General features: G+C 37.3%; 1 long non-coding RNA gene across 1 annotated transcript; it reads left to right on the top strand.

The window, feature by feature from the left end:
* Positions 1 to 471: 471 nt before the first annotated feature.
* On the top strand, positions 472 to 7179 carry LOC127846733 (uncharacterized). Its single transcript, XR_008033635.1, has 3 exons — positions 472 to 587; positions 3044 to 3124; positions 7060 to 7179. It is a non-coding gene; the product is annotated as an uncharacterized LOC127846733 (long non-coding RNA).
* Positions 7180 to 24013: the final 16834 nt, after the last annotated feature.

The raw sequence follows: 24013 nt of genomic DNA, 5'->3' as shown, positions 1-24013 counted from the left end.
ATTCTAAGACTACTTAAACACTCTGTATTGTTTTTCAGTGACATTTTGACATTAATTTGCATCAATCTCAATAATGAAGTTAATGCATGTCTTTACTTCATCTGTATTTATTATTTTTTTATTTTTTTTAGCCTTTTACTGTTAAATTGCCTGCCAAGTTTGGACCGACACTGCTATCTGCCTTCGACTTCAACCCCGTCAGGCAGGTCTACTCAGAATAACACTACTTTGCCTTATTTCTCCTGTTTGGATATCTTGCAGAGTTTAAGTAAAATCAAGTATTCAGTTGAAAACACAAAAATGATAATACTATTATGCTTTCTTTCCTGGAAGAATGTTGTTGTGATAGACCCTGTGTGAAAAACACCAGGGAATCGGTATTTAAGTGACCTCAATATTGTGCGTAAACCTAAGCGTGCATTTGTTCGCGGTGTCGAAATGGGTCTTTAGCTTTGCCTGAACTATCGTCCAATTGGTTAACAAGTCCAGCTGAATTGACAGGCCATCAAAAACTGTACGGCATGACTGATTCGGAGGCGGCCCTCAACACTCGCCCAGTCGTGTCGAGAGGATCGGTGTCTTTGCAGGTTAGTACGCCGTTATTTTCAATTAAATCTATTGTAAAATGATTTTTTTATATCCTGGCACACTTTTGTCACCAAAATTAGGAATATTGGGTGTTTAACATTTACTGCAGCTCTTAAACCACATTTTGTGGCGATAAGTTTGCCAGTGTGCCAGACATTGTGATGCCGGCGTGGTGAATTATTCATTTGCAGCAAATAAAGCAACAAATACTATTGAAAGCTTACTCTAATTGTATCTAACTTACATTAGTTGGCGCCGTAATGGGTAAATGTGCACAAAAAAACTTTTTGTTTTCTCAGAATACACGGAATTGAGCACCCGGGCCAGACTGACACTTTCCGGAGCCTGTCCGAGACGTAACTCGAGCCGAGGAATCATAGGTCCAGGTGTGACAAAAGACTTAAAGCTCATGTCTGACGATGACTTTTTTTTTATTCAGGAAGTCAAGTGTGTTGTTTTTTCATGCAAGCAAGCCCTTTATTTGGGTCCAATGACATTAGAAATGCTGCTTCTTCATGGATTTTACCTAAAAAGTGCCAAATTAAAAAAAAAAGTTTGTTCGAATCCGCTTCAAAACCTGCTTTGATGCACAAATATTGCCATTGATGATTTTTTTCATTTATTAAGTCATATGTTACATCAGCTTTGCCTATTAGAATCGAAAGTGATGCCTTGTATGGAGTCTTAAGTGCTGCATGTATGCTATAACCAAGTTTGGCTTTTCTACCTTAATTCTTGACGCGAAACGCTGTTACGCATGGCGCTTTCAACGGCAACTTTTATGAATAAATCTCTGTGTTATTGTACCGGAACTTTGTGATCTTTCTCAAAACAGATTACACCTGTGGCAAAAGTGCCTTTAATTCAAATTTGAAGGGATTGTGTTCTCTTAAAGGTCACATAACCCCAAGCCGGAATTCCTGTTTTTAGGGTTACATGCAGTCAGTTTGATACTTGGCACACATTGTTGAGTGCATGCTGCCTAGGATTTGTAAAATACAATGCAAATGGTTAGTTTTGGTATCAACTTGAAGGTATATTTGTAAGCAATAAGAAACTAAGCAATTTTTGTGCTCTTCTTATTGTGTTGATGGTTCCCGGCTTTGAAAGTAGGTCATACTATTTGAGCCCAAAATGGTTGTCTGCACAGCTGTCAAAACCGGTTTGCCTATTCTAAGGTGAATATTTTGAGTTAGTGCGTATAGAATTTAATGACATGCATTTTTTTCAAAAGATTATGCATTTATCTTTCCAATGATGTATGATGATATAGTGGGTATGCGCTTGATCATGGTAAAAATGGATATCGAACTTCAACTATTTTATACTTAATATAGAAGAAAATTAATTGCGCATGCGTAACCTTATAAGCACATCCGACCAAGTTAGTCGTCTGCCAGAATTTTGACAATTGACCATCAAAAACTCTCTGTATTGCAAAACATAACTGCCAGATGTCATTTGACCCAAATTAGTGCTGTTTGCAATTGGGCTGTTGCACTTGGGGTCATAAGGGGGGTAAATGCTGGAAAATCACACCGAAACCTGTTCCGGAGACATATTCTAAGACTACTTAAACACTCTGTATTGTTTTTCATTGATATTTTGACATTAATTTGCATCAATCTCAATAATGAACTTAATGCATGTCTTTACTTCATCTGTATTTATTATTATTGTTTACTTGTTGAGCCTTTTACTGTTAAAAATGCCTGCCAAGTTTGGACCCGACACTGCTATCTGCCTTCGCCTTCAACTCCGTCAGGCAGGTCTACTCAGAATAACACTACCTTGCCTTATTTTTCCTGTTTGGATATCTTGCAGTGTTTAAATAAAATCAAGTATTTAGTTGAAAACACAAAAATGATAATAATATTATGCTTTCTTTCCTGGAAGAATGTTGTTGTGATAGACACTGTGTGAAAAACACCAGGGAATCTGTATTTAAGTGACCTCAATATTATGCGTAAACCTAAGTGTGTATTTGTAGGCGGTGTCGAAATGGGTCTTTAGCTCTGCCTGAACTGTCGGCCAATTGGTTTACAAGTCCGGCTGAATTGACAGGCCATCAAAAACTGTGCAGCATGACTGATTCGGAGGCGGCCCTCAACACTCACCCAGTCGTGTCGAGAGTATCGGTGTCTTTGCTGGTTAGAACGCCGTTATTTTCAATTAAATCTGTTGTAAAATGATTTTTTGTTTTGATATCCCGGCACACTTTTATCACCAAAATTAGGAAAATTGGGTGTTTTACATTTACTGCAGCTCTTAAACCACATTTTGTGGCGATGACTTTGCCAGTGTGCCAGACAATGTGATGCCGGCGTGGTGAATTATTCATATGCAGCAAATAAAGCAACAAATACTATTGAAAGCTTACTCTAATTGTATTTAACTTACATAAGTTGGCGCCGTAATGGGTAAATGTGCACAAAAAAACTTTTTGTTTTCTCAGAATACACGGAATTGAGCACCTGGGCCAGACTGACACTTTCCGGAGCCTGTCCGAGACGGAACTCGAGCCGAGGAATCATAGGTCCAGTTGTGACAAAAGACTTAAAGCTCATGTCTGACGATTACTTTTTTTTAGTCAGGAAGTCAAGTGTGTTGTTGTTTTTTTCATGCAAGCAAACCCTTTATTTGGGTCAAATTACATTAGAAATGCTGCTTCTACATGGATTTTACCTAAATTGTGCCATTTTTTTATAAGTTTGTTAGAATCCGGTTCAAAACCTGCTTTGATGCACAAATATTGCCATTGATGATTTTTTTTCACTTATTAAGTCATATTTTACATCAGCTTTGCCTATTAGAATCGAAAGTGATGCCTTTATTGAGTCTTAGTGCTGTATGTATGATATAACCAAGTTTGGCTTTTCTACCTTAATTCTTGACGCGAAACGCTGTTACGCATGGCGCTTTCAACGGCAACTTTTATGAATAAATCTGTGTGTCATTGTACCGGAACTTTGTGATCTTTCTCAAAACAGATTACACCTGTGGCAAAAGTGCCTTAAATTCAAATTTGAAGGGGTTGTGTTCTCTTAATGGTCACATAACCCCAAGCCGGAACTCCTGTTTTTAGGGTTACATGCAGTCAGTTTGATACTTGGCACACATTGTTGAGTGCATGCTGCCTAGGATATGTAAAATACAATGCAAATGGTTAGTTTTGGTATCAACTTGAAGATATATTTGTGAGCAATAAGAAACTAAGCCATTTTTGTGCTCTACTTTTTGTGTTGACGGTTCCCGGCTTTGAAAGTAGGTCATACTATTTGAGCCCAAAATGGTTGTCTGCACAGCTGTCAAAACCGGTTTGCCTATTCTAAGGTAAATATTTTGAGTTCGCGCGTATAGAATTTAATGACATGCATTTTTTTCAAAAGATTATGCATTTATCTTTCCAATGATGTATGATGATATAGTGGGTATGCGCTTGATCATGGTAAAAATTGATATCGAACTTCAACTATTTTATACTTAATATAGAAGGAAATTAATTGCGCATGCGTAAACTTTAAGCACATCCGACCAAGTTAGTCGTCTGCCAGAATTTTGACAATTGACCATCAAAAACTCTCTGTATTGCAAAACATAACTGCCAGATGTCATATTACCCAAATTAGGGCTGTTTGCAATTGGGCTGTTCCACTTGGGGTCATAAGGGGGGTAAATGCTGGAAAATCACACCGAAACCTGTTCCGGAGACATATTCTAAGACTACTTAAACACTCTGTATTGTTTTTCAGTGACATTTCGACATTAATTTGCATCAATCTCAATAATGAACTTAATGCATGTCTTTACTTCATCTGTATTTATTATTATTGTTTACTTTTTTGGTTTACAAGTCCGGCTGAATTGACAGGCCATCAAAAACTGTACAGCATGACTGATTCGGAAGCGGCCCTCAACACTCGCCAAGTCGTGTCGAGAGGATCCGTGTCTTTGCAGGTTAGTACGCCGTTATTTTCAATTAAATTTATTGTAAAATGATTTGTTTTTATATCCTGGCACACTTTTGTCACCAAAATTAGGAAAATTGGGTGTTTTACATTTACTGCAGCTCTTAAACCACATTTTGTGGCGATATCTTTGCCAGTGTGCCAGACAATGTGATGCCGGCGTAGTGAATTATTCATGTGCAGCAAATAAAGCAACAAATACTATTGAAAGCTTACTCTAATTGTATCTAACTTACATTAGTTGGCGCTGTAATCGATAAATGTGCACAAAAAACCTTTTTGTTTCCTCATAATACACGGAATTGAGCACCTGGGCCAGACTGACACTTTCCGGAGCCTGTCCGAGACGTAACTCGAGCCGAGGAATCATAGGTCCAGGTGTGACAAAAGACTTAAAGCTCATGTCTGACGATGACTTTTTTTTTAGTCAGGAAGTCAAGTGTGTTGTTTTTTCATGCAAGCAAGCCCTTTATTTGGGTCCAATGACATTAGAAATGCTGCTTCTACATAGATTTTACCTAAAATGTGCCAAATTAAAAAAAAAGTTTGTTAGAATCCGGTTCAAAACCTGCTTTGATGCACAAATATTGCCATTGATGATTTTTTTTCACTTATTAAGTCATATATTACATCAGCTTTGCCTATTAGAATCGAAAGTGATGCGTTGTATGGAGTCTAGTGCTGCATGTAATGATATAACCAAGTTTGGCTTTTCTACCTTAATTCTTGACGCGAAACGCTATTACGCAATGGCGCTTTCATCGGCAACTTTCATGTATAAATCTGTGTGTCCGGAACTTTGTGATCTTTCTCAAAACAGATTACACCTGTGGGAAAAGTGCCTTTAATTCAAATTTGAAGGGGTTGTGTTCTCTTAAAGGTCACATAACCCCAAACCGGAACTCCTGTTTTTAGGGTTACATGCAGTCAGTATGATACTTGGCAAACATTGTTGAGTGCATGCTGCCTAGGATTTGTAAAATACAATGCAAATGATTAGTTTTGGTATCAACTTGAAGATATATTTGTGAGCAATAAGAAACTAAGCCATTTTTGTGCTCTACTTTTTGTGTTGACGGTTCCCGGCTTTGAAAGTAGGTCATACTATTTGAGCCCAAAATGGTTGTCTGCACAGCTGTCAAAACCGGTTTGCCTATTCTAAGGTAAATATTTTGATTTTACGCGTATAGAATTTAATGACATGCATTTTTTTCAAAAGATTATGCATTTATCTTTCCAATGATGTATGATGATATAGTAGGTATGCGCTTGATCATGGTAAAAATTGATATCGAACTTCAACTATTTTATACGTAATATAGAAGGAAATTAATTGCGCATGCGTAACCTTTAAGCACATCCGACCAAGTTAGTCGTCTGCCAGAATTTTGACAATTGACCATCAAAAACTCTGTATTGCAAAACATAACTGCCAGATGTCATTTGACCCAAATTAGGGCTGTTTGCAATTGGGCTGTTGCACTTGGGGTCATAAGGGGGTAAATGCTGGAATATCACACCGAAACCTGTTCCGGAGACATATTCTAAGACTACTTAAACACTCTGTATTGTTTTTCAGTGACATTTTGACATTAATTTGCATCAATCTCAATAATGAAGTTAATGCATGTCTTTACTTCATCTGTATTTATTATTTTTTTTTTTAGCCTTTTACTGTTAAATTGCCTGCCAAGTTTGGACCGACACTGCTATCTGCCTTCGCCTTCAACCCCGTCAGGCAGGTCTACTCAGAATAACACTACTTTGCCTTATTTTTCCTGTTTGGATATCTTGCAGAGTTTAAGTAAAATCAAGTATTCAGTTGAAAACACAAAAATGATAATACTATTATGCTTTCTTTCCTGGAAGAATGTTGTTGTGATAGACCCTGTGTGAAAAACACCAGGGAATCTGTATTTAAGTGACCTCAATATTATGCGTAAACCTAAGCGTGCATTTGTACGCGGTGTCGAAATGGGTCTTTAGCTTTGCCTGAACTGTCGTCCAATTGGTTAACAAGTCCAGCTAAATTGACAGGCCATCAAAAACTGTACAGCATGACTGATTCGGAGGCGGCCCTCTACACTCGCCCAGACGTGTCGAGAGGATCGGTGTCTTTGCAGGTTAGTACGCCGTTATTTTCAATTAAATCTATTGTAAAATGATTTTTTTATATCCTGGCACACTTTTGTCACCAAAATTAGGAATATTGGGTAGTTTACATTTACTGCAGCTCTTAAACCACATTTTGTGGCGATAACTTTGCCAGTGTGCCAGACATGTGATGCCGGCGTGGTGAATTATTCATGTGCAGCAAATAAAGCAACAAATACTATTGAAAGCTTACTCTAATTGTATTTAACTTACATTAGTTGGCGCCGTAATGGGTAAATGTGCACAAAAAACCTTTTTGTTTTCTCAGAATACACGGAATTGAGCACCTGGGCCTGACTGACACTTTCCGGAGCCTGTCCGAGACGTAACTCGAGCCGAGGAATCATAGGTCCAGGTGTGACAAAAGACTTAAAGCTCATGTCTGACGATGACTTTTTTTAGTCAGGAAGTCAAGTGTGTTGTTTTTTCATGCAAGCAAGCCCTTTATTTGGGTCAAATGACATTAGAAATGCTGCTTCTTCATGGATTTTACCTAAAATGTGCCAAATTAAAAAAAAAAAGTTTGTTCGAATCCGGTTCAAAACCTGCTTTGATGCACAAATATTGCCATTGATGATTTTTTTTCATTTATTAAGTCATATGATACATCAGCTTTGCCTATTAGAATCAAAAGTGATGCCTTGTATGGAGTCTTAAGTGCTGCATGTATGATATAACCAAGTTTGGCTTTTCTACCTTAATTCTTGACGCGAAACGCTGTTACGCATGGCGCTTTCAACGGCAACTTTTATGAATAAATCTCTGTGTTATTGTACCGGAACTTTGTGATCTTTCTCAAAACAGATTACACCTGTGGGAAAAGTGCCTTTAATTCAAATTTGAAGGGATTGTGTTCTCTTAAAGGTCACATAACCCCAAGCCGGAATTCCTGTTTCTAGGGTTACATGCAGTCAGTTTGATACTTGGCACACATTGTTGAGTGCATGCTGCCTAGGATTTGTAAAATACATTGCAAATGGTTAGTTTCGGTACCGACTTGAAGATATATTTGTAAGCAATAAGAAACTAAGCCATTTTTGTGCTCTACTTTTTGTGTTGATGGTTCCCGGCTTTGAAAGTAGGTCATACTATTTGAGCCCAAAATGGTTGTCTGCACAGCTGTCGAAACCGGTTTGCCTATTCTAAGGTAAATATTTTGAGTTAGCGCGTTTAGAATTTAATGAAATGCATTTTTTTCAAAAGATTATGCATTTATCTTTCCAATGATGTATGATGATATAGTGGGTATGCGCTTAATCATGGTAAAAATTGATATCGAACTTTAACTATTTTATATGTAATATAGAAGGAAATTAATTGCGCATGCGTAACCTTTAAGCACATCCGACCAAGTTAGTCGTCAGCCAGAATTTTGACAATTGACCATCAAAAACTCTCTGTATTGCAAAACATAACTGCCAGATGTCATTTGACCCAAATTAGGGCTGTTTGCAATTGGGCTGTTGCACTTGGGGTCATAAGGTGGGTAAATGCTGGAAAATCACACCGAAACCTGTTCCGGAGACATATTTTAAGAATACTTAAACACTCTGAATTGTTTTTCAGTGACATTTTGACATTAATTTGCATAAATCTCAATAATGAACTTAATGAATGTCTTTACTTCATCTGTATTTATTATTATTGTTTACTTTTAGAGCCTTTTACTGTTAAAAATGCCTTCCAAGTTTGGACCGACACTGCTATCTGCCTTCGCCTTCAACCCCGTCAGGCAGGTCTACTCAGAATAACACTACTTTGCCTTATTTTTCCTGTTTGGATATCTTACCCAGTTTAAGTAAAATCAAGTATTCAGCTGAAAACACAAAAATGATAATACTATTATGCTTTCTTTCCTGGAAGAATGTTGTTGTGATAGACCCTGTGTGAAAAACACTTGAGAATCTGTATTTAAGTGACCTCAATATTATGCGTAAACATAAGTGTGCATTTGTAGGCGGTGTCGAAATGAGTCTTTAGCTCTGCCTGAACTGTCGTCCTATTGGTTTACCTGGATTTTACCTAAAATGTGCCAAATTAAAAAAAAAGTTTGTTAAAATCCGGTTCAAAACCTGCTTTGGTGCACACATTTTGCCATTGATGATTTTTTCACTTATTAAGTCATATGTTACATCAGCTTTGCTTATTAGAATCGAAAGTGTTGCCTTGTATGGGGTCTAAGTGCTGCATGTATGATATAACCAAGTTTGGCTTTTCTACCTTAATTCTTGACGCGAAACGCTGTTACGCATGGCGCTTTCAACGGCGACTTTTATTAATAAATCTGTGTGTCATTGTACCGGAACTTTGTGATTTTTCTCAAAACAGATTACACCTGTGGGATAAGTGCCTTTAATTCAAATTTGAAGGGGTTGGGTTCTCTTAAAGGTCACATAACCCCAAGCCGGAACTCCTGTTTTTAGGGTTACATGCAGTCAGTTTGAAACTTAGCACACATTGTTGAGTGCATGCTGCCTAGGATTTATAAAATACATTGCAAATGGTTAGTTTTGGTATCAACTTTAAGGTATATTTGTAAGCAATAAGAAAATAAGCCATTTTTTGTGCTCTACTTTTTTTATACCACATTTATATAGCGCCTTTTTCATACTCGCGGGTGCGTTCAAAGGCGCTTTACATGTTTTCCCTGATCACTGAGTCACAAGTCGTCCGTTAACATCTTGGCGCAGTATGAAGCCACGGCACATTGGCTTATTTCCCTCACAGGTACCCATTTATACACCTGGGTGGAGAGGAGCAGATGTGGGATAAATTTCTTGCTCAAGGAAATTCCAGTGGTCAGGGCGGGATTCGAACCCGGGACCTCTCGATCTCTAAGCCAGCGTCCTACCATTAGACCACTGCTCCCACTTTTTGTGTTGATGGTTCCCGGCTTTGAAAGTAGGTCATACTATTTGAGCCCAAAATGGTTGTCTGCACAGCTGTCAAAACCGGTTTGCCTATTCTAATGTAAATATTTTCAGTTAGCGCGTATAGAATTTAATGACATGAATTTGTTTCAAAAGATTATGCATTTATCTTTCCAATGATGTATGATGATATAGTGGGTATGCGCTTGATCATGGTAAAAATTTATATCGAACTTCAACTATTTTATATGAAATATAGAAGGAAATTTATTGTGCATGCGTAACCTTTAAGCACATCCGGCCAAGTAAGTCGCCTGCCAGAATTTTGACAACAGACCATCAAAAACTCTCTGTACTGCAAAACATACCTGCCAGATGTCATTAGACCCAAATTAGGGCTGTTTGCAATTGGGATGTTGCACTTGGGGTCATAAGGGGGATAAATGCTGGGAAATCACACCGAAACCTGTTCCGGAGACATATTCTAAGACTACTTAAACACTCTGTATTGTTTTTCAGTGACATTTTGACATTTATTTGCATCAATCTCAATAATGAAACTAATGCATGTCTTTACTTCATCTGTATTTATTATTATTGTTTACTTTTTGAGTCTTTTACTGTAAAAAATGCCTGCCAAGTTTGGACCGACACTGCTATCTGCCTTCGCCTTCAACCCCGTCAGGCAGATCTACTCAGAATAACACTACTTTGCCTTATTTTGGCTGTTTGGATATCTTGCAGAGTTTAAGTAAAAGCAAGTATTCAGCTGAAAACACAAAAATGAAAATAATATTATGCCTTCTTTCCTGGAAGAACGTTGTTGTGATAGACCCTGTGTGAAAAACACCAGGGAATCTGTATTTAAGTGACCTCAATATTATGCGTAAACCTAAGCGTGCATTTGTTCGCGGTGTCGAAATGGGCCTTTAGCTCTGCCTGAACTGTCGTCCAATTGGTTAACAAGTCCGGCTAAATTGACAGGCCATCAAAACTGTACAGCATGACTGATTCGGAGGCGGCCCTCAACACTCGCCCAGTCGTGTCGAGAGGATCGGTGTCTTTGCAGGTTAGTACGCCGTTATTTTCAATTAAATCTATTGTAAAATGATTTTTTTATATCCTGGCACACTTTTGTCATCAAAATTAGGAAAATTGGTTGTTTTACGTTTACTGCAACTCTTAAACCACATTTTGTGGCGATAAATTTGCCAGTGTGCCAGACAATGTGATGCCGGCGTGGTGAATTATTCATTTGCAGCAAATAAAGCAACAACTACTATTGAATACTTACTCTTATTGTATCTAACTTACATTAGTTGGCGCCGTAATGGGTAAATCTGCACAAAAAAACTTTTTGTTTTCTCAGATTACACGGAATTAAGCACCTGGGCCAGACTGACACTTTCCGGAGCCTGTCCGAGACGGAACTCGAGCCGAGGAATCATAGGTCCAGGTGTGACAAAAGACTTAAAGCTCATGTCTGACGATGACTTTTTTTTAGTCAGGAAGTCAAGTATGTTGATTTTCATGCAAGCAAGCCCTTTTGTTGGGTCAAATGACAATAGAAATGCTGCTTCTACATGGATTTTTCCTAAAATGTGCCAAATCAAAAAAAAAGTTTGTTAGAATCCGGTTCAAAACCTGCTTTGGTGCACAAATATTGCCATTGATAATTTTTTTTCACTTATTAAGTCATATGTTACATCAGCTTTGCCTAATAGAATCGAAAGTGATGCCTTGTATGGAGTCTAAGTGCTGCATGTATGATATAACCAAGGCTTTTCTTCCTTAATTCTTGACGCGAAACGCTGTTACGCATGGCGCTTTCAACGGCGACTTTTATGAATAAATCTGTGTGTCATTGTACCGGAACTTTGTGATCTTTCTAAAAACAGATTACACCTGTGGGAAAAGTGCCTTTAATTAAAATTTGAAGGGGTTGTGTTCTCTTAAAGGTCACATAACCCCAAACCGGAACTCCTGTTTTTAGGGTTACATGCAGTCAGTTTGATAGTTAGCACACATTGTTGAGTGCATGCTGCCTAGGATATGTAAACATACATTGGTTAATTTTAGTATCAACTTGAAGGTATATTTGTAAGCAATATTAAAATAAGCCATTTTTGTGCTCTACTTTTTGTGTTAATGGTTCCCGGATTTGAAAGTAGGTCATACTATTTGAGTTCGATATTATGGAGGGTGTAGGGGAATATGATGGGGTTTCTTTTCTAGTTATACGCAACACCTCGCACTTATCAGGGTGTCTGTGTACGGTTACTGAGGAAGGATCTAATCCAGGATGTGACCTCTAAGTTCACCCCAAGCTTGGATAATTTGTGGATGAGCTTGTAGTGATCGACCGTATCAATTGCTTTGGAGAAAACCATTACGATTACGTCAGTTTGTTGACCATTTTCTTGAGAGTCTAATAGTTCTTGGGAAAAACTAATCAGCTGTGTCTCGCAGCTATGTTTTGACCTAAATCCATGTTGAAAAGGGGAAAGGAGCTGATGCTTATCAAAGAGGGACATTAAGTTTGAGACAATTATGTGTTTCATCAGTTAAGAGACAATACATGTAAGTGATATGTGTCTGTAATGACTTGGTTTTGACATTGAATCCGTTCTCGAACACAGGGGCTATGGTTGCTTTCTTCCAGTCTGATGGAACAATACCCGAGCTAAGGGATAATTGGAATATCCTACAAACGATGGGTGAAATCTCTTTGTGAAGTTCTTTTAGGATCCGTGGTAAAATCTGGTCTGGGCTGGATGCTTTACTGGGGCAGAGACCACTCAAGAGTTTATCCACACCTTCTTCTGTTATAGTTATTGAGGGCATTTGAGACTTCACCTTGTTTATAAGGGTGCTGCAGGCCAGCTTTAGGCTGAGGGGTTGGGGCCGAGAGAATACAGATTCAAACTGTCTATTTAGGATGTTGGCCTTGTCAGTAGGTTTTGTGTGGGTGATACCTTCTGACTTGATTGGCGACACTCCGAAGTTTTCGGATTTGTGTTTGACGAAGCTATTTTTTTTTTTTGCTTCTACCTGGTTGTGAGTCACCCTCAAAGATAACCGTTTCTAGGTAAAGCCAATAGGACTTTCTTATTTTGCTTTGGATGGAGGCCTTTATGGTTTTTAACTGGGAAGTTAACCTTTGGTCTGCAGACTTTTTATTTTTATTTGTTGGTATAATCTGTCTCTTCGTCTGATGAGTCTAATAATTGATGGGGTGAGTCATGGCAAGTCTTGTCTGGTCTTTGTCGTTTTTGTCGGGATATGGGTTTCACATAGATCGTTAAGTTTAACTTTGAAATCCGTCCAAGCAGTGTCGGGGTTTGTATAATTAGTAGTTAGAAACTCCATACGAAATTTGTCGATGTCTTGTTTCAGCTGTGACCAATTAGCACGTTTGTAAAGTGTATTTTTTTCTTTTAGGTTGGAGTTTACGACCCTTGTTGATTAGTATTTCATGAAAGACTATGTCGTGGACGGAAGTGGCAAGACTGGGTAGGGTTTTAACGGTACAGATAGCTGATGGCAGATTGGTTAGAAATATGTCGAGGATGTTCGATTTTCTAGTGGGGATTTTGACTATGTTTTGAAGGTTATAGGTGACCATGTTTTCTAGAAAATCTTCATAAAATTCCTTGTGTTTGCAGGTAGGCTAAATCGATTCGTCTGTCCAGTCAATGTCATTCAGTCAATGTCAGGTAAGTTAAAGTCACCTAGGAGTCAGATGATGCTATTCTTGGGGATGAGTTTTAACGATGACCATAGCTCATCAAGGGATTCTTTGTCACCCTCATGGGGATGGTAGTATGATCCTATGTATATGGATCTTACTCCGGGAATGGTTACTTTTGCCCAGCATAAGTTGCATTTGGTTTTGACATCTGGCTCTTCTTGGTTTACTAGGGGTTTGGCAATGGCTATAAGGACCCCTCCACCCTGAGTGTGTACGGTCATCTCTGTATACATCTTAATTGAGGAAGTCAGGAAAGATCTCGGAAGTGTGAATCTCCGGTTTAAGCCATGTTTCTATGCAACATATTACATCAGGTTTAGTTTGATATATTACCTGGTGTAGGTCAGGGATCTTATTTTTAATTGGCCTACAGTTAATATTGAAAACTGATATTCTCTGACTTACGTTTCTAGGTTTGGAAGGCTTCCGATCATTTGATGAGACCGGCGTAGAAGTTGCCGGGGGGATTTGAACTGTTTGGGGGTAGAGGGAAAATCACTTACTTCGGGGCTGCTTACATGTTGGGTAGGTGAGACAGTTTAAGGGGAAGATACTAGGTTGTTGTAAGTATTTGTATCACTAAGGGAGTCTAGGGAAGTACAAACCTGTTTACCCTACCGATTGTTTCTCAGTAGTTTGGAGGGCATCTCTCAGTAGTTTTGGGCTGTTGTCATTAGTTTTAACTTTTTCAATCATTTAGAGCATTAAAACAGCATGACTGGGTCACATATCAATTAAACGGTAAATAAAGCATTAGATGAATTTACTTTCTATTCATTTTATCTGTTTATCATGTTATACTGTTATTATTTAGTGGATGTGCACACTGCCCTTATAAACAACACTATAACAAAAGGTTTCACATTGTGCTCACTGCACTTGTAATACAACAAATAACACATCTTAAAAAAAATAACTTTTACATTCATAATACAATGTTTCACTCAACTTTAAAATAAACAAAAAACTGAACACAAATTAAGGAACTTGGTGACTAATTAACCAATTACTTATTCTTCAGGGAATGGGTAATTAGCACAAATACATGTTCATTATATATGACATATATGATCATGGTGCCACTGGCCTGAAAATAACATCAAAATGCACTATTCATTCAATGATCTGTAGTATGCCCCTTTCAGTCTTTTGAGTGTGTCTCTGTTATGCTTAGCATTGGATGCCAAGTAGACCTGTGTTTAGTTTGTTAGTCCCAGGGTTGTCAGAGGATTGCCCTACCTCAGTGATAGTAATAATCTTTTATAATTGTTGAAGAACTGTCTCAAATGATGAGTTGATGAGATAAAATTGACAATTCCTTTAACATGTATCAACTTTCTCTGATTGGAAACAAGTTCAAACCATTACCACTACATACATTTTGACACCATTTTTTGAGAGCCATTAAGATACTAAATTAATTGGTACCAAAAAAGACTGGGAACGACATGCACATATGGTGGACGAACCAGTTATCGAACACCTAAGAAATTACGTTAAATTGCCATAAAATTGAAACACTTAAAATGACAAAAACATTTTGTTTTAACAAATGACTAACAGTTCAATCATTGAATGATTTATCTGTAAAGTTTTCCAGCAAACTACCTTCAAGAATTCATAACAATGATTCCCTGATTACTGTAACCTCAAGCAGACAAAACAAAATGGCGGCCGATGTAAACATGACCTATTACCCGACACATCATAAATACTACTCCAGTATATACAAAGTCACATGACTATCACCTAGCCCGGACTCGGCGAAAAATTCTGCGTCTGCTGCAATCAAAATTGCAAACAGAAATATGCTTTTTGGTGTGTAAATGCACGTTTTGATAAATGCATTCAAAAAGGTATACTGTCGCAAAAAACACAAAACGGTGTAAATAACAATAAATGCATTCCTTTAACCTGTTTTCGGCGCATTTGTTACAAGCTAAGTAGGCAAGTAGGTCATGGACTTCATGTGCGACCATTTGTTTATCAATGTGACGTCATGCGCATGTGTATGCAGAACCAAAACAAAATGTCCGATAATAGGTGCTGTTCGATAACAGGTTCTTACACGATACATGATAGAGATTGAAGCTGTACTTTATTTCATATAGCTTATTACCAATTGTAAAAAGAGCTGTACCTCATAAAATTAACTTTATGCATGTTTTTTTTTAATTATAACCTACTTTGAGCGATTTCCAACTCGGGAAACATAACTTTCAGCGTTTAGTCAAGGTCTTCTCCGTTGATAGAGACAAGTTGTTCTCTGAAATTAACTCGCACATAATAACCTCCCCATTGGTGGTTTTCAATTCCTTCTCCAAGCTTGATCCTTGCATTATAGTGGAAGTGTTTTTATTTGAAGATTTGATCTTCCAATTAATGTAGCTCAGCGAGTCAATGTGTCGCTTGCAGTCATTTTTGCCTCCATGAGCGCACGAAAAATCAACGTTACATGTTGAACAGTGAACGTTTTTCGTTTTTAGGACGGCCCGATGTATGGCCAGTATTCTCAATAGTTTTCTTTGTTCTTTCAAGAGTTTGTTTTAGCAACTCTTTGGAGTGTCAATATCGGCGTCTGATTCTGTACCACGCCGTTTGAAAGAACTTGCCATGTTTAAAATGCCAACATCCGGGTCACTGATATTATGCATTGTCCCCGGGAGGCTTGAATTTAAACATTTCTTATTACGCAAGCGCCAAAATGATTGTGATTGATGAATTACCCACAATGACCGAAAATAAGCGAAAGTACGATTAAAAACCGAAATTTGACCATTTTGAGAGACTGATCCGTAGTTTTTCAGTACAAATCCGTAGTGCGTAGTTTAGCCAAAGAATCCGTAGTAACAGTTTCTTCTTTAACACTACTGTAGCCTATACTTACAACAGGCAGTTCCGAATGTTTTGATAATACTTTGGCTACAGTTTCTAAAATTTGGCTACAAAAAAATCCATTTGTCTAAAATGTTGGCAACATAAATTTTTGCGCCAGGGGGAGCCCTGTAACTAAGGCAAATCCATAGAAGTAAACAGGTCTGGAAGTAGCTAGGGATAGAGAATAGTTCATACTGCTGCATATTATGCAGTGCCAGCTGAACTGGGAGTCGGACAACCTATCATGGGTTTAATCTCTAATTTCTTGGCACCAAATGTGGAACCATTGTTCACATGTGTCATAGGCAATACCTTTCTCAGTCCATGACACGTTGGCGTTACACTTACCACAAGGGTACTGGGAAATACCACCAGCAGGGCCAGGGTTGGGTTCGATGTCTGCAGACGTACTTGCCAATAAGCAGAATAAATAAAGGCATGACAAGTCACAGCTAACAAGTTTCTTAGTTGTTCTCCTGGTTGGTTTCAACGTAAGCAAAACACCAAGTCTGAAAGACTTGCTCAGGATTGAGGAAGACATAACGTGACTTCTGTCAATATATGTATCTGTATGGGTCTCAGTATTGTTTATTGTATTGTATTTGCTTAATAAGATAAGATAAACAGTCCAAAGACAGAACGTATACAAACTGAGACTCATGGGGATGCAGTACTCGGATAACCGGAAGTGTCCGAAGTACACAATAAAATTTTCGGCTTCTTGTTTCATAAGTAGTTTACTCAGATATTAATTAAGTTCTGGTTAGTATCATAAGTATAATATAGAATCTTACCACCAACACCAAAGCAATTGTCAAATGATGAGTAGAAAGGTGAAAATTGTTTAAATTGGTGAGAGCACTGGAAAGACGTGACTAATTCCCGACGCATGCGCGTGTCTTCAAAACATTCATTTAATTGCACATAACCTATTGATTTTATTTCCGCCATTTTAACAAAGGTCCTGAGAACAAAGTCAAAATTGAAAAACTTACCTCACCCACAGTCACACCATGCACTTGCCGCCAAAAAGAAATCGGATGAACGCTTTTAACAAGCGTCCACTGAAGGAATGCGAGTCAACACGTACCCTAGTCAACTCGTACCCGATTAGGTTAACTCGTACTTTAGTCATTTTTCCAATTGGTCAACTCGTACATTTTTTAATTCTCGTTCTTTATGAAAAAAATGTGCGATGGGTGTTTGCATGCATGCGTCGGTCCTGCTTTCCCCTTCTGTCCCTTGAACTCCAATAGACATGTTTTTATCAGTTTTTTTAACATTAAATCACTTCACCATGCATGATAAATCTAACATACTTTTATCTTTCTCACTTTTTCACTTTTAACACTGTTATCTTGCACTGACTGCACACCTGTCAATAATACTCGCAAGGGTGAAACGAACAACCTTGGATGGAAGCCTCTCGGATAGCTGCCCATAAACCTCTCTCGAAATCAACGACGAAGTCATCAACAACCACGTCACCGCCAACCATACGACAGACAGCCTGAAGGACACAGACGTAATCAATGTATGCAAACATGGCTCAAGTTTCAGTCTAGCAATACGATATGCTCATCGTATGGATACGATTGCTTGTTTTTTATGGTTATAACAGTCATTGAAGTTACTTCAATCTTGTTTGTATGATAGAGAATCATTGTTTACTTCATAATAATAATGGAACTCCAGTATAAGTTTCTGGAGAGAAATTAAGCTAGTTTTTTATTTACCTGGGACGAACCTTTACGCAATTCATTGAACTCAGTTTTTCCACAGTGCGGCTCATCAATAAACAACATGAGACCTCTGCCTAGTCAACTGGCGCAAATATATGAGCCGAACGAGACACCGTAACTATGACAAATGACGCACTACCAACAAACACACATAGTGCACGTCTTTGTTTGAATTACCGTGTTGTTTGAAAATATTTTATAGGCATCATGCCCCTCCCATTTAGCACCGTCAGTTTTGTTCAATTCCTAAAGCAATTGTTCAAATGACACCATAGTTAACAAACACTATCCAAAAAGACACACACAACGTGAAACATTCTACTAGTATGGTGTGTCGACGCATGTGAATCATCAACCGACACACATGTTAGGGGATGAGTATCGGTGCCTACCAATCTCATATCTGACATAGATTTATTTATAACGAATACCAAATACAACAACACTAAACATCTATTTGAATCTCGCTATAGTAAAACGGTGTTTAATGCATGTGCGTGTATACTAGTGTCGTATCGCACAGACTTGTTTGTGACGACACTTTCCGCCGAAACTGTATTTTCGTTTAGAATAGACTTCCTTTGAACTACACAATACATAAAACCGTAAATTGCTGTCTGAGATAAGCCTGCGTGAACTTCACAAGCCAATCTGGGACGATACTTTACGCACATGCTCATGTTGGATGTTAGGTTTATGCCTTCTCGTTGCAGTTGTCGTGCTCGGAGGTGTGACAATTTTCGTCGCCTTCATGATTGCGATGATTGGTGGAACGCTTATACAGGTACGCACAAACATATGGGCCGTGCTCTGTGAAAACGGGGTTTAATGTATGTGCGTAAAGACTCTTTCCGCGTTCATGATATTTTGCGTTTAACGAAAGTCTCTTCCCAGCTAAAATCCAGTTTAGACGGAAAGTGTCGTTCCTGATTAGCCTGTGCTAATTGACGCTGAACTAAGCCTGTATATGCGCATGCAAAATTGAAGGGTATTGTCCACAGTTTCGTGAAAAGTGTCATTTATTTAAGAAATAATGTGTATGTTATGTTGAAACAAGCGAAATAGCACTCCGGACTTTTACTAATCTTTAAAATATTGCTTCATTAATGAGCACTCATCGATACTTTCGAAAATACTTTGAGGACTAGCACAGTGTATATGTTAATGTTTCGCTTTTCAAAAATAAATCCTGCGTGGAGAATTAACACATTATCTTAAGCTTCAACAAACGTTCGAAAACCGGTATTTCAATATGGTTTAACCAAATGTTTGTTATTTCTATTATAATAAGTTAAAACTATTAAACAAATAATACATTAGTACGTAATCATTGCTCATGATGTTTGTTAAAAATACGAACATCTGTAATTAAGTTCCTTGAAACCGTATCCTGCCAAAACCCGTTCTCTGAAATATCCAATTGATCTCTAACGGTTGGCTACCTCATTGTGCAATATTCCCGTGCCCGAACTTACATGCTGACTGTGGTTGATGACCTTTTAGGAGAGATTCCCAGTGAAGTCAATACAAACGTAGGTCGCCGTGGCGTAGTGGATATGATGTCCGCCTAACGACCGGTATATCACGGGTTCATTACTCGCTGTGGGAGCGTTCTTTAGATCTCCCCCCAGAGACATCCAGTACTAGGTTCTAGTCCCAGGAAATGGAAACGAGAGCGTTGCAAATAAGCGGTAGGCTTTCTATGCAATCGAGCTGAAAAACATAGGTTTGAACCGAACGTAGTACACACAGCTACTGTACAGAGTGAATAATTATTTGAATAATGCATGCAAATAATTAACGTTACGGTAAGTATGGTTAATTTAATCCGACTGAAATGAGAAGAAAAACACACGTTTTATATTACTTTGTTAAACGTGTTTAATGCGATGATAAATTGCTTGACAACTAAATTCATTTGTATCTCCTTGCTTTTCAAATATTGTTGGTGCATTTACAATAAATCGTGTTACATTACACACAGCTTTGACAACTAGCATGAACTTATTTAAAGATTGAAATAAAGCCGTGTTGCAGTTACTGCACCCTTAGCCTATTTTTAAGCCGCTCTAGGAAAAGTGGACTAAATGCATGTGCGTTAAGTGTCGACCCAGATTAGCGTCTTCATGTCGCACAGTCTTATTAGCAACCTCACTTTCCGTTTGTATTTTTTTGTATTTAAAGGAAGTATCTTTTAAGCAAAAATCTTGGCGGAGAGTGTCGTCCCTGTTTAGCCTGTGCGGATGACATCGTAAGCATATGCATTAAGCCCCGTTTTTGCATAGTGTGTCTCATATTTACTATATTTCAGATCGCTGGAACTCTGGCTGCCGCGTTTGGCGGACCATTGACGGGGATGTTCACGCTCGGCGCGTTCGTGTCCATGGGCTAACTCCCATAAGGTAATATTATTTCAATCTTTAAATAAGTTAAAACGTCATCACTGATTTTCTATTAGTCAACGACACTGTGTTGCATTAGGCCCTGTTTACCAAAAACACTCCTTTGTCTATTTCGAGTGTAACTTGTCTCAACGAGTCCTCGGAGTATTGGTGTGAGTTCATAGTTTAGTCCTCGTAATATTGGTAAAACAAACGCAGTCGTGTCTTGTCAATTTACATCAGTAAGATGTTCTTATGTTGTTGTTTTATGTTTATGTTGACATGTTAATTGCGTATTTCGTTACAGTGTATACGTTAAACAAAATAGTATTGGGTCTTAACATATAGAGGGGCGATCGTGACCACTCGATTGACGATTTCTGCTTTCAAGTGTATTCACGTAAATATAACTCTTTTCACTCTTCTTTAGTTTTCCAAACAGAGTATTGAAAGAACATGTATCTTGCTAATTAAACTTTATTTTTAACAATATTACTAATTTTAAGGCGCTTCATCTATCTTTAATGTCTCACGGTGAAAGTGTTATTTCTAGTTACCGAGTCGGTTGTGAATATATTTACCAAAAAGTTCATTTTCTTCATTTTCAGATTTACGTAATACCTGCAGTTGATGAGGTTGGGTACAATAAGTAACAATCATTGCTTCTTACAACCACGCGATTTCTGCATAACTTGTTGCAGATTGACTTGTAAAATGGTATGCATATAATTCCATTTACGTTAGATCAGTTTCATAAAAATATGTGTTTGTAATCAAAAGTATTTAAACGCAATCAGGGCTTCGATTTTAACTGGCTTTTCTGGGTATTTTTCAATTTCTGTATATTTTAGCAGGACGGAGTTTCTATTGTGTTTTCTGTTCACCTTTCAAAAAAGACAATGTATCGGGTGTTAAACATTTTCAGATAAAATAATATCTGTCATCATTTTAATGTCATGATCCTCAAGATTTCTATGAACTGATGTCATCTCAAGATGCTGATATTGTTAAGAAAGTCTCTCTTTATGTGTACTACTTGATGTTATTGACACCTCATGAACATTGAAATTTGACTCAACTCAAACTTTTACATCTGTATTAATAACATGTATTTTGGGCCGGTGGCCTTTATTTTGAAAATAAAGAATTATGTTCTGTTCTGTTTTTTGGTGTTTTCTGTTCACCTTTCAAAAAGACAATGAATCGGGTGGTGAACTTTTTTGAGATCAAATAATTTCTGTCATCATTTTAATGTCATTTTTATTTTGTATGTGATTGACTTTGTCGACTTTTGCGTAAAACTAAAGTCTGAGCTCAGTTGCCACACTGAGGTGTTCATTACCGTTATAACAACGACACAAGACAGATGATTATGGTATTTCTAAAGATATCAACTTATATTTATAGAGAAATGATAATTAAAATTTTCAACTGTACCAAAAATGACCAAAACGAAATATTGTTCAAGTCTGTTACTGTCAACAACATACGCACATACGCCGTGTCTTCATTTCCTGATATTATGAGGACATTGGCACTAAACTTAAGGTTCTCCGATATTTTGAGGACTGGATTTTTTTATACTAACACCGGTTTAAAAGCAAATCTGATTGGTCACTTTCAGCTCACAAGAAGACATTTGATTGGTTACCTCTACGCACACTTTATGAAGGAACTGTAAAAGGTGTGTGGCCAGATGCACAAACTCGTAACATGTCGACTTTATGGGGACCATTACGAAATTGCAAATTTCCTCATCTAGATGATATTCCAAAAAAAAACATTTCGAGGACTCGAGGGTAAGTTCTCCCCAAGAAAACAGTCCTCTGAGTGTTAGTGTATGTCAATAGGTGAGTCCTCGTAACATTGGTAATACAAACGCGCACACACACACACAAACACACACACGCACGCACGCACGCACGCGCAAACACACACACACAACACAAACACGGTATTGGAAATCATGTAAACATAATGAGGAAAATATGCAGGAAGATCTAAAACATGTAAATTTATCACAGTTAAATTAGACATAGGTGCCACCTCCGGTTATAAGCGCCTCATCCATAACACGGGCTAGTATTTTAGAAAAATGCAAGGTATCATGTGGATCGACCGAAATCCACATTTTTTTGTTGACGCTACAAATTGTATATACTGATGTAATAGGTGGGTTGCATATTTATATGCACTTAAATGATAAATGAATCTTCGCTGAATCGCATTATATTGTCGGATATTACAAATAAGGTATCATGTGGTGAAAAATAAACAAGACCACGTCATTGGTTTCTGATTTTTGTACATATTGTTCATGGATATAGTCATTTTTTCATAACACTAAACTTATTTGTTGAACAAGAATAATATGTTCTGAATTTCTTAAATTATAAAGCTTAAACAAATCGGCGTAGAAAATATATGTTGTTTTTTGTTATTTTCAAATAACACGGTATTTTCTAGGCTATTGGTCGTCCTTCTTGGCGGCCATCTTGGATTTATACATTTGGGTATAAACAATTTCTTGGGAACAAAATTGTTCTTGTACCCAAGACAATTTATAACATCATCAGCATATTTTAAAAAAAAAAGGTTCCAATCATGCACTGTGGACCTCCGTTCTTACTAGATTATTTTGTCACACTCGCATGGCGTCGTTTGGTGTTGTATTGTTGGTACATTACAACAACATGATTTGATAAACAGATTTAAAATGTTATTACATATAACCCTCTTTGCTCGGCTTCAATATAATAATTAATCTGCATTTAACCGACCTTAACTGCATTACTTATTTGACATTATTCAATAATATCACGATACATGTTATGCGTGTTTACTTATTTCTTGTATTTCTAAATTATCAACAATTGAAGAGACGCTAACACGTTGTTTAAAGAAAAAATAAGAAAAAAATGCTCAAATGTTAATCGTTTATACACTCATTTAAATAAGAAAACTGAACATGATAACAGTTCCAGACATAATACAATGATAGATTTTCCGAAATAATTATATGTGTTTAATTATGAATAACATAACTCTTAATTTTGCAAGCGACTGAATATAAATTTTAATAACAATAACAATAAATATCATACCAAATTATGCCTGCACTATTAGATGATACAATTCTTGGAAAATCAATCTACTTACTGATAAAGAATATGTATTTACAAAACATGTGCGTCTCACTTTCATTTCTAATGTCTAAAAGCACGTATTTGAATGAAGATTGAATACGAAAATAACAATCAATACTCAATAAAACATGTTTATACTATAAGATATATGGGTTTAAAGTTATAACATTAAGAAATCCAATACATGAGTTAATTATATCCGATATATTTATTTTTATTCTGATTGCCGTCGACAGTATGACGAAATTTAAAAATAAAAACTCAACAAATTTCCATTTGCACTACAAAAACCAATTTATGACAGTGTTCGAACAAAATAAACACAGCATTGTCAAATAGCATTCAGGTTTGTATAACATACTTAGATATCTTAAAGTAAGATTCACAACTCTCTATATCAATATAAGGGCATATTTAACAAACTGATTTATAACTTAAGACATTTATGTCATTTGTATTTACGTATATCAAAACATAATGCGGCTTAGACTCCGTCTTCGTCACCAGTGTCAACCATATTGTTCGGCTTCATAAAA

Source organism: Dreissena polymorpha, chromosome 9 (assembly GCF_020536995.1).
Source record: "Dreissena polymorpha isolate Duluth1 chromosome 9, UMN_Dpol_1.0, whole genome shotgun sequence".
Classification (NCBI taxonomy): Eukaryota; Metazoa; Mollusca; class Bivalvia; order Myida; family Dreissenidae; genus Dreissena; species Dreissena polymorpha.
The sequence above is the reverse complement of the archived record's forward strand: the minus strand, read 5'-3'. Positions and strand labels throughout refer to the sequence as shown.